The following is a 12,791-nucleotide window of genomic DNA, read 5'->3' as shown; positions in this document are numbered from 1 at the left end:
TACTGAGTACTAACAGACTCTTATTTTCTCATTCCCTAGACTGGTTCAGAAAGGTCCTTTTTCCCAGCCCTGCAAAGTTAGAACAGGTTTTTTTGCACGTGCTTATTAGCCATCTGCAAAGGCTCAGTCTCATCACCACCAGGGCAGTGCACAGAGAACCAGTCATAAAGTAAGAGGGTATGTGAGTGAGGCACGCAGAGCACTGGGGGTGCCCATGGCCATTTGGGGAGATTCGTATTCTATGCATCCCCAGCAGCTTGTGAAGGGCTTCCTGATGGAGTCTATAAAGCAGTTAGTAGGATCCAAGTCTATTTAATAACATTCTATTCTGAACCCTGCCTGCTGTTCTCATGGCAGCTCATTGCCCCTCTCCCCCAGTTATACAGCTCACATCTCAGTATTCTGGATAGGGCACAAATAAAGTAGCTTTTTTTTGCAGCATCCCACACAGCTTGGGAAGCCACCTGCTCACTTATATTCTCTCACTTTACACCAAGGGAGAAATTATTGGCCAAGAAGAGCTCTCTTGGCACTGAGCTAGCCACTTTGGGAGAGAGATAATTATATACATACAAAGGAAAACTGTTCCTCTGACTCTCTTCAGTGCATCCAATCTCAAATATTTTTTGATCCAAGTGTGTGCTGAAACTTCTCTGCTGGGCTTTCAGACTCCCACAAAGCACTCTTGTCTGTGGGTTGTTATAAAATGAGTGTCTTTGTGGGGAAGATAGTAGAAAACTCAATCTGCCACAATCATGATGTCACGTATCTCTAGCAATGATGTTTTTCAGTTTAAACTACACAAGGCTTGCACTTATTTTCTTAAATTTATTCTGAGTATTTCTTATTCCTTTTGATGCCATTGTAAATAGAATTTACTTAATTTAATTTTTGGATTGCTTTTTGAGAGTGTTTAGAAATACAATTGATTTTTGTATAGCGATCATGTAGTCTGAAACCTCTCTAAACTCATTTATTAGCATTAACATGTGTGTGTGAATCCCTTAGTATGCTCTATATATAGGGTGGGAGAAACATAGATTTACATTTATGAGCATGCCAAATAAAGGATTATTTGTTAACCATTGTATTATATTCTATATGAACAACTGTAAACATAATTTTGCCTTGTCCTGTACAAATACATATCATACCAGTACATATCAACTAAAAATAGTTGTACTTTTTTCTTTCAAATCTGGGTATCTTTTCTTTCTCTTATACAGTTGATCTTACTAGAACTTCCAGCACAATCTTTAATTAGAGTGACAAAAATGGACATTCTTGATTCTGAACTTAGATGGATTGCACTTAGTCTTTCGCCATTAGAGATGTAACTGTTTGTTACCTGCGTGTAACATACCATTTTGACTATAGACATTTTAATTATTTGTAAGGCAAATCTTTATGAGCTATTGTTCTTTAGATTTTTAAATTATGATCCCACATTTATTTCTCTATATTAAGTTTAATAGCAGCATATCATTTGCAAAAATATGGGCTATTCTGGCTGAATTCATGATATAGACCAATGTGATAAAAATATATTTTTTATGGCATTAGGGCTGGCCATGCAGAAGCATGTATGTATTCTGGCTTTCTTTTGTGTCCTTAATGAACAATGTCATACTTTTCATTATATAGCCTAGCACCTTTGTTAAAATGAGTCATACACTAATCTACAGTTTGCTGTATTGAGAAAGTAAGATATTTAAAATTTATATCCAATCTGTGACCCAGTTCTCAATTGCCTGTTTCTTATACTCTGCTTTGTTTTTTTCATAGATTAGTCAGGCTTCTCTCTTTCCTATAGGAGGACCCTAAACTCTTTTTTACACCTGAGCCACAGCAAGCAGGAAAAAATTGAACATGTGCACTTATCAGTTTTACTTTCAGAAATAAATGATTACAGCGAGACCCATCTCTACATACCATTGGTCATTTCCCTCTCTTGTCCAGCTTCCCCTCCAAAGTTTCTGCTTTGCTCTGCTGACTTCTTCTTTACCCTATAAAATAAAAACTATTTTATTGATTTTTGAGATGCTCACACATTTCTGAAATTGGAGCATCATACCTATTACAAAATACTTTAAAAAATTAAATTCTACTTCAATCTGGCTTCTCTTTTATTGGAAATTTATAGAATATTATATAGAATAAGTAAATATATATGTATGTACCTATACATTTATACATAGGTGCATTATTTGTTATAGAGAAATATTTTATCTATTTATCATACTAAAACTCCAATTAGGACTCATACATTTTTTAAAGTGAGTTTCTTCTGTATTCTCAGTGTTCAATCAACTTATCTTCAAATAATTAAAATTTGTGTCTTCTAACATTTATACCACTTATTGTTTTTCTTGTCTTATTGTGTTAGTAATAACTGCCAAAACATTGTTGATTAACAACACTGTTAGGAGGCATCCTCTCTGTTTCTCAATGAAATGGGGCAGTCCATGATGTTGCTCAGTTTAATACATTAGTTAAGCTTGGGCTTAAATCATGTTGGGTTTAGTTGTGTTTAAGAAAATTTCTAGGCCTGGCTGGTGTAGCTCAATGGATTGAGCACGGGCCTGTGAACCAGACAATCGCTGTTCAATTCCCAGTCAGGGCACATTCCTGGGTTGCAGGCCAATTCCCGGCAGGGGCCAGGTCCCAGCAGGGGATGCACAAGAAGCAACCATACGTTGATATTTCTCTTCCTCTCTCCTTCCCTTCCCCTCTAAAGATAAATAAATAAAATAAAATAAAATAAAATTTCTATTTTACTTTACAGTTTTTTCCTCTTAATCACAAATGATTCTGAAATTTAATCAAAGACTGTTGTGATAAAATGTTTTAATAATTACCTGTTTTTCAATAATTTGTTAATATAAGGATTTTACTGATAGAATCTTGATGGTAAAACTTCCTTAAATAACTGAAATATTTCATATACTACTGTAATAGATTGCTGAATTTTATTTGCACATATTTTATTTAGAGTTTTTCTGTATTACAAATGAAAATGTTTTATAGCTTTCATTTTTGAGTATTTTATCTTCACTAGATTTTGGTATGGAAAATACCTGTACCTTGAGAATTAGATAAAACATGCCACAAAAATCATGTTTTAAAATCTTTTCAAATCCTTTTTTATTCATTGGCCTGCTCCAAGAACGTCCTAAGAGAGCATGATATCAGTATTCAAACTGAAGTTTAATATCAGGAGATGAATTAGCTTCTGAGAGTCTATTTTCTTCATTTCCTTTAAAAAAAATTATTGTTGCTCAGTTACAGTTGTCCCCATTTCCCACTCCCATTACTCTCCCCTACCCTAGCCAGCCCCCAAGTCCCACATTCCATCCCCCCTTCCCAGCCCCCACCCCATTGTCTTTGTCCATGGGTCCTTTATACACATTCCTGGACTAGATCCTTTCCCTTCTTTCCCCCATTATCCCTTCCCCTCTTCCCTCTGGTCACTGTCAGTTTATTTCCATCTCTCTAGTTCTATTTATCTTACTTGCTTGTTTTGTTAATTAAGTTCCACTTACAGGTGAGATCTTATAGTATTTGTCTTTCATCACGTGGCTTATTCACTTAGCATAATGCTTGCTGTCCAGTTCCATCCATGCTGTTGTGAAGGGTAGGAGCTCCTTTCTTTCTGCTGCATAGTATCCTATTGTGTAAATGTACCACAGTTTTTTCATCCACTCATTTACTGACAGGCACTTAGGCTGTTTCCAGTGCTTGGCTATTGTAAATAATGCTGATATGAACACTGGGGTGCATAGATTCTTTTGAATTGGTGTTTCAGGATCCTTAGGGTATAATCCCAGCAGTGGAATTGCTAGGTCAAAAGGCAGTTCCATTTTTAGCTTTTTTGAGGAAATTCCATACTGTTTTCCACGGTGGCTGCACTAGTCTGCATTCCCACCAACAATGTACTAGGATTCCCTTTTCTCCACATCATTGCCAGCACTTGTTTAATTTGCTAGTGATGGTTATTCTGACCAGTGTTATGTGGTATCTCGCTGTGGTTTTAATCTGCCTCTCCCTGATAACTGGTGATGCCAAGCATCCTTTCATATGTCTCTGGACCCTCTGTATGTAGTCTTTGGAGAAGTGTCTGTTGAAGTCCAATGCCCATTTTTAAATTGGACTCTTTGTCTTCCTGGTGTGGACTTGTGTGAGTTCTTTATATATTTTGGACATCAAATCTTTGTCCAAGCTTTGACATATATAATTGGCAAATATATTTTCCCATTAAGATTGATTTTCTTTTCATTTTGCTAATGTTACCCATGCAGAAGCTTTTTAATTTGATGTAGTCCCATTTGTTTGTATCTCCTTTATATCCCTTGCTCTAGGGGACATACCAGTGAAAATATCACTGAGTAGGATATCTGAAGTTTTCCTGCCTGTGTTCTCCTCCAGGACTTTAAATAACATCATTCTAAAGCAGGGGCTGGCTTTCTAACTAATTGTTGACTAAACTACCCACACGTATTCTATTCTAATTTTTTAAACATTATGTTGCTACATTGTATTACATTGCTTTTCATATACGCGTATCATCTTCCAAAAGAAATTACTGTCAGTATAATTGTATCTGCAAGGCATGATTGCTTCCAAAATATGGTTACCATATGTTATCTAAACCCTTTGCTGAATTGAAAAAATAAATGCAATTGTACAAAAAATTATAGTTAACATTCTATTAATATCAGGCCACCTTTCCAAGCAATATTATATTTGCACCTAATTCTTCCAATATCATTTTTCATATGTACCCAATGGCACTTATTTCATTGTTTTCTAATTACAGGTATGTGTATCTGTCTCCAAATTTAAGGGTAAAGTCCAAGGCTTGTTTATCTTTGTATCCTCTATATTCAGTGCATCATCTGTATACAGTGGGTGCACAATAAATGACAGTGATGTGAATTAATAAGTTTTGTCTACATACCTCTGTAGCCAGTACACTCATCAACATTCATAAATAAATTGAAAAGAGCCAGTGTGTTTCAGTATAATGAAAATCATTTACTTGAAATAATGACTCAGCAACTGACATCATGAGACCTACATTCGAGACTCATCCGGAACATCATTTGATTTTAGCACCAAACCCCCCACCCTTAATAAAACAAACACTAAGCAACTCAAAATAGCATTCCTGTAAACATTGTAGTAAGATTAAATATTTGGTCTCATAAAAATGTTATTAAATATAGAGAATTTAAGAATAGGTATAATAAAAGAGTAGGTTTGATTTTGTTTTAGAACCTCCATAGTATTTTACTTTATAAATAAACATGCCAACTATAACTTAAAATATGCTTTATTGGAAAAATAAAATGAGTTTAAAAGACTTGTTGTGGATGGTACAGACATACTAGGGCTTTCCATCTTGAAAATTTTATTATAGAATTGAATCATCCAAGTCTTCAGATTCTAATAGAGTCCACATTGCTTGGTAATAACAAATATTAATTCTAATGACAATTCTGAGGCCTCTGTTGTTTTTTAAAGTATAATTATATTATGCTAAATAACATTAAAAATAAAATTTAATTTATTTGAAGACATTGTTTTATAATTCTGTATATAATCCATCACAAAGTGAGACTGGATTTATTCACACCTAAAGAAAAAATTATAAGCCACAGAAGCAAAAAGAGATACTTCTTGCTTTTGCAAGGAGCAGAATGTATATGGATAAGAGTTTTCTGTTTCCCCACATAGAACTAAATATTTACAGTAAGAGGCTATGAGGCCTTTTTCTCTTTTGAAATGTCTCCTCAAACAGAATGGATTCTTACATTTCTCTGGTATCTTAGCAGCATTATGTCCAGCCTTACAGGACAAGTTAAGGAAATCTGGAAGCCCTACCAGCTAATTATTATGTAAATTACACACAGAAAGTCTAAGTGTATTAGGACTGATCAGATACTCGAAGTACACAGAAGACACACAATCAGAACACGAGGAAGTGTTGAGAGTCTTCCTGCTTCTTAAAGCCTCCTTGCCCACCTGAAAATCCATCCACGGTTGAGTAATGAGATCACTCCCTGGAGGGTTTCTTTTTCAACTCAGAACCACTGATCACCATGCTGTACCACCCTCCCGATTCTGTGATCTGTGCTTCTCTCTTGTTACTGAGGATGCCTCCCCCCATTCCAGTCGAGGCCATCCCTCAGTCCCTCCGCCCACACATGGACATGGCTCTAGCTGATCTCCCTTCTGCTGCATCAGCAGTTTCCTCCTCTCTATTATGTTCCTCCTGCCACTCTAAAAATATGCTATCATTTCTCCCAGCTAAAAAACGAATCCTCTTCATCCTGTTTCAATCTCCTGGTGATATTTTGGTTCTCTACTCATTTATAGAGCAAAACTCAGAAGAGTTAACCATGCTTGCTGTCTCTGATTTATATCCTCCCATATTCCTTTTACCTACTCTGGTAAGGTTTCACTGCCACCACCTAAGCAAAATGACTCTGGTGAACATCACTGATGGTGAATTCTCAGCCCTCATCTTCCTTGACCTCAGAGCCCTTGACACAGTTGATAACTTCTTTCTTGATGCCTTATTCATTCTTCCACTTGTTCTGTTACAGCACTGAGCAATCCTCAGTGTTCTGGTGGCCAATCTCACTAGCTTTCTAACCCCTAAACACTGAGGGGCACAGGCTCACTTCTTGAACTTCTTCCATTGTCTGCCCATGCTCATGAACCTAGTTCTAGTCCTATAATTTTAGACACCAACATATGCTGAGGCTTTCTAATTTTTGTGACTATCCCAAAGCAGGCTCCTATAGCCAACTCTTCACATGATTCCACTTAGACAATTTTTCAGCCTCACAAACTGAACTTCCTCAATATTAAACTCATTAAACTCTTACTTTTCCACCTCTCAAACCTGCTCTCCTATAATTTTTCCCATCTGTGGTAGCAAGTACATCATGCCATTTGCCCAGGCCAATACCTTTGAATCAACCCAATTCTTTGCTTTCTTTCATACTCCCTCACTTAATTCTTTTCAAAATTCTGTTGGCTGTACTTTTAAATATATCCAAAATTTAATCCCTTTCACCACCCTCTCTGCCACTTCCTGAACCAACTCATTGTCATCTCTCTCTTCGATGATTACTTAATTAACGCGAAGAATCAGATTATCAAATAAGGCCTCCAAATCAAAAGGATCACTCAGCACCAAGCTGTACGAATAATAATTTCAAGGGGACAGTTAATCATAAGATGAAACAGGGAGACCCAGAACTCTCGTGCGAATCCTCTGGCCCTTCCTTGTTGCTCAGAAACACTCCAGGCCACAGTAATTGGTCCAGTTTTAAGTGGGGACCACAATAACTTGATTTTCACAAATGGAATTAACTTCAATCATGAAAAAGAGTACGCATGGCATACTCCAGGGAGAGTCATACCCCATACATGGATGAATTCCAGGTTTGTTTATCATAAGCCATACTAGAAACAGGGTGCATCCTGGTTACGGGGCTTCAAAGATAAAGTCAGTCCTTAGTGCAGACTACTTAGCTTTTCGCCAGGAGGTATGTCGTTACCACATTACCACACTTACAAGAAAAATAGACTAAGTCATTGTTTCTTTCTTTTTCCAGAATGCAGCCCCTCCAATTTTTACTTTATATAAAGGGATAAGTGATTTGCAGACTTCTTGTTTTGTATAGGTAACACCTACTTATGTCCCAGCCATACTAATATTTTTCAATAAACTTATTTTTATGTTCTCGTCTTTCCCCCCTATTTGGTCCGTGTATACTGAACCAGCAACCAAACCGATCAGCTAAAAGAGCAAGTCTGACCACGTCACTTCTTTGCATAAATCATTCCAACAGCCAGGACTGCTCCCACCTCAAGATTCTGCACATCCCTTTTCTCCTGGTTGTATCACTTCTTCCAGGTAGACTGAGGTGTCACCAACCTCAGGTCATTTCTCAAATGTCACCTCCCCGGCCACCCTACCAAAAGGGTTATGATTTCCCCAAACATAATCACTCTGCCTATCTCACTCCCTATGTAATGTTTATGTGAGAACATCACTGTCTAACATGCTATACATTTTACTTGTCATATTTATTTTCTGTCATGTGGATGCAGGCTCCATGAGCTCAGTATTTTTTTAGTTTTTCCTGTCTTATTCGTTGTTATTTCCAGAAATGTTATTTCCAGAATCTATCTGGAAATGTGCCTGACATATATAATAGGAACTCAATAAATATTTGTCAATAATTGTTTCTAAAGTATTCCCATTCTTGCCCTGACCATTGTGGCTCAGTTAGTTGGGTGTTGTCCCATAAAGCGAAAGTTCAGGGGGTTGATTCTAGGTCAGGGCACAGTCCTGGGTTGAGTGTTTGGTCCCTGGTCAAGGCACATAGGAGAGACAATTGATCAATGTTTCTCTCCATCTCTTTTTCCTTCCCATCCCCTCTCTAAAAGTAAGTAAATAAATAAAATCTTTAAAATTTTTCCCATTCTCACTGTTAATTTATTTTAAAAGTGTGAGGTTTTTTATTTTTGATAGGACTAGCTAGCAGTTTCATTATCTTATTACAATACTTATTTCCTCGGAGAATTAATACTTGGTTTTACTCAGTTATTTTTGTTTGCTTTCTAATGTGTTACTATTTTTATTATTTTTCTTTCTTTAGGTCTATGTTTTCTTATTCTTGATATTAACAATTAATTTATTATTAGATTTTCTTAGGACATTTATACTATATATAATATAACTATTTATAATATATACATATTATGCTTATGCAGTACAATATACTTATTCCTCTGAGCTTAGCATTATCTCTGCCCTCAGATTTTTGTGTATAGTGTTTAACCATTCAATATTCTGTGACTATAAGGCATTTTTTCTTTTAGTTTCCTTCTAACCAAGAGTGACAAGAGAATGGTAAAGTTTCAGCTTTTAAAAAATTTAATATTTTTCTGTCATTAATTTCATACAAATAAGGGCAAGTGGATAGAACACACACGAATCGCCCAGCAGGGGCAAATTTATTGGAGAAAGCACACAGAGACAGGTGTGCAGGAGTTCCTTGCCCACTGCAACCCAGAGCTTCACACAGGGATTCAGAAGGGTGGGATTTTGACTCTGGGCACATGACCCCAACCCTTGGCTCTAGAGTTTTTAAACTGCATGGGTAGTTTTAAAATTTCAGTAGGTAATATTTCACCTATTATCTAGTTGAAATAAGCCAGTCAATGAAAGACAAATACCATATGACCTCACACATAGGGGGAATCTAATAATAAAAAAGTTAACTAACCAGCAAAACAGAACAAAAGTCATGTAAACATGGAACAGACTGACAGCTGCCAGAGGGGAGAGGGGAGGAGGGAGTGATGGAGAGAAGGGGAACGAATTAGTCAAAGAACATGCATGAATGATCCATGGGCAGGGACAACAGTGTAGGGATAGACTATGGGACTCAGAGTGGGCTGGGTGGAGGAAGGCAAAGGGGGAAAAATTGGGACAACTGTAATAGAATAAACAAGAATAAAAATATAAATAAATAAATATAATGAACTGCATGGATAGGGAAGGATGGGCAGGCCGGGCGCCAGGGTGCACTAGCAATACAAAGTGGCAGAATCTTGGATCTGGACCTGCCCTACCAGCTCAGCATTTATGTCTGAGGAATCACTAGTCTTGTTCTTGGCACGATTAGGGGCTGAGATCCGTGTTTGGTTTGTAGCTGGATGGGCAAGGATCAGCACAACAGCATTCTCAGTTAGGAAACACCAGCTTCTCTCCAAGTGTGGTGGAAGACATGTGATTGTCCAGAACTGATTGTCTAGGCACTGGGCCAAAGCCAGAGTCCACGATATTTTCAGAAGGCTAATTGCTTTTCTGCAATGTTATATCATATATAATCAGCCTTGGATCAGTTAAAGCTTGCAACTCAACTTTGAATTAATGTCAGTGGTTCAGAATTTTTGCCTGGATGCATCTTTTTCTCTTTGTAATTTACTTATACTCTTCTGGGGCCTATATGTGTTTGTTCTGCTAAAACTATATGGCATTTGAAAAGGAAATCAACTCTTTAATTTTAGTGCATAATGTTGACTGTGTGTGCGTGTAGTCAACCTTAATAATTATAATATTTGGATTTATAGCCTTATTTATTTTTTCACTACTTGAGCTTTCTGGTATAAAAGAAGAAAATTAAGTATTCTAACTACTATATTTTCTACATTAAGCCCTTTGTATATTTCTTGCCATTTTGTACTTTTAAATACTTTGTTATTTATTAGGAAGAAAATAAATAAACATTAGCCCCTCATTTGGGTTTGCATACATTATTTTAAGCATTCTTGTTTAGAATGAGTTTTTATTTCAACTTTATCTTATCTATACATCATGACCCCTGCTTTATTTTATTTGCTTTTGTCTGGCGTGTATTTACCCTTTTAACCTTTCTGTGGCATTTTGTCTCAAGTATATCTCATTGGATAGGCTGTAGTTCATATCCTTTATAAACATACTGAGAGTCTATTTTTATAGGTATCTTATTTACATTTATAGCATAATACAGAGTCTCCCCAAATAATGCCCTTTTTAATTACAAAGCTGTTAGCATGTAATTCTGTAACATAACAATGTCACACTCAAGCACACCATACGACATTTTAGGTGATATGTTCAAATTGCTGTCCCCCTCGTGGGATACATTCATGTGCCCTCCCAACCACACTCAAGCAAGTCTTACTTCTTCTGGGCCCTGTAGTTTGATCATAACTTTATAAAATTATGATATACATTTTTGTTCCCTTTTCCCACTATACTTGCAATACATTCAATGTGCTCCTTTGTTTCGCTTTGTGTATCTCTAGAATTTTTCATTATGGTAATTTGGAAGGCTTATAATTATATCTGGTCCCGTTTGTATTTTTTTCTCTTTTTAGTAGTTGTTATATATGAATTCTTTCTCTTTTTAGTAATTAGAAAAACAACTTCAGGTAATTTGCTTAAGTCTCTCTGTGATGATTTGTTCGTATTAGCATTTATTTACTCCCCACTACAAAAATGAGGATGTGAGAGCACTTACATTTCCTACTGTAAGCAAAATGTACTCCTAATACGCCGAATCATTCTTTTCCCCTAATATATCACATTACCCAATATTGCCTTCTATAATTCAAAGCCTCCCAGTTCTCCGGCCCTGTGTCTATCATTGCTGGACTACCTCCGGGAAAGGGCAGCTGCTTTGGAGGTGGCAGCAGTCAGCCAGGGTTAGCCGGTGCAGGTGACTTTTTTCTATCACATCCACAGGAATTTTTGCTGTGGTGTTGTTGTTGCAGTTCACTGATGGGACAGGAGTATTTTCTTTTTCGCTGCAGGTTTTCTAGGAATAGCTTTCCGTGCATAGATTTAGTTCTTTAGCTCAGAATTTTTTTTCTCAATTCTATCACTGAGTGTTTTCTACTCACATTATCCCTTCTCTTTTTCAGAAATGTACGTTTTCATGGGGATTCCTTTGTTTTTTATATTTCATCTTCTCTCTGAACTTACATGTTTTTGTTCTTTTTTTAATTTTAATTTTTATTTAATTCTTGTTCAAGTACAGTTTTCTGTCTTATCCATCTTACTTTACACACATTTTGAAGTCCAGCCTCTGCATCCCTGGTTCTGCTCTCAGCCATGCCCTATTTTTCTCTTTCCCTCTTGGGTTGTAACTTTTATTTCTGTGGTAGTTTTAGTGCTAAATTGCAGTTCTTTCTTCGGGTCTGTCAGCTTACTTTTCAACTCTTACATTGGCTTTTCTTGTTTTATCTTATAGCTTAACTTTACCAAATTGTTTTTATTTGTTGCTTCTTTAATTTTTTTTGCTAGTGTATACAGAGTATTTTTCCTGAATTTGTATTTTTTTTTAGTTTTCTGGATTAATTTTTTAGTGTGCATAAATTTTGCTTATTAGACTCCTTTCTAATTAGTTGCCCACTCTTTCTATACAGAGCTTCCATGTGATCCTTTGTACTTACTCCTTCTTTTTAAACTAAGACCATTCCGTCTAGGCTTGCTAATTACTCAAGCCAGAGACGGTGAGGAGAGAGTTGGCAAGTGTTGATTGGAAGGGAGACAGAGTGAGCAGAGGGATCTAAGAGTATTCCATGTGTGTATGTGCGTGTGCATGTGCACACAAGCCTAACCGCACGATATCTGCTACATCCTCTGACTGGGCATGTCTGTCTTCAAGAGTGTTATGCTGCCCACTTCAAGGTAAGCATATCACCTAAAGGAGTCTGTGTGGCTCCCAATGATAAGATATATATTGGGAAAGCATATTTTGGTATTTTTCCCCTTTCTCTATCTCACCCTATGTCCAAACTACTACTCGCTATAAGGAAGTAGTTTGCAGAAAGTTTCAAAATTACGCCATTCTTCCTTCAGAACTGCCCCCTCTGCTTTTCTGCATTGTGTAGCTTTGCCTCCTCCACCCCACTCCCCAGGGATGTTCCTAGTTTTCCTGTACCTGGCTGCCTCCTCCAAGTGGTAGTTGTTGCAGTCTAGTGAGTATCTGGAACTGTGTGCGCTGGCTCTCAATGTTTTCCCTCCGTTTGGCCTAGGGTTCCCCATATTTGGCTATATTCCTCAAAAGCTGTACTTTGAAGTTTTAGCCAATTTTTGATTTCACTGAAGATGTAAGTTTGTAGGTCTTTTCTCTTTGATGATAACTGTGGATTTCAGAGAAAGGAATAGAGGAAAGAACATGCTATTTCTTACGAGAAGCATAATGGTTTTGTTTTGT

The sequence above is a fragment of the Sturnira hondurensis genome, unplaced genomic scaffold, assembly GCF_014824575.4.
Source record: "Sturnira hondurensis isolate 20B ecotype Veracruz unplaced genomic scaffold, ASM1482457v3 Scaffold0020080, whole genome shotgun sequence".
Taxonomy (NCBI): Eukaryota; Metazoa; Chordata; class Mammalia; order Chiroptera; family Phyllostomidae; genus Sturnira; species Sturnira hondurensis.
This window is presented reverse-complemented; position numbering follows the sequence as displayed.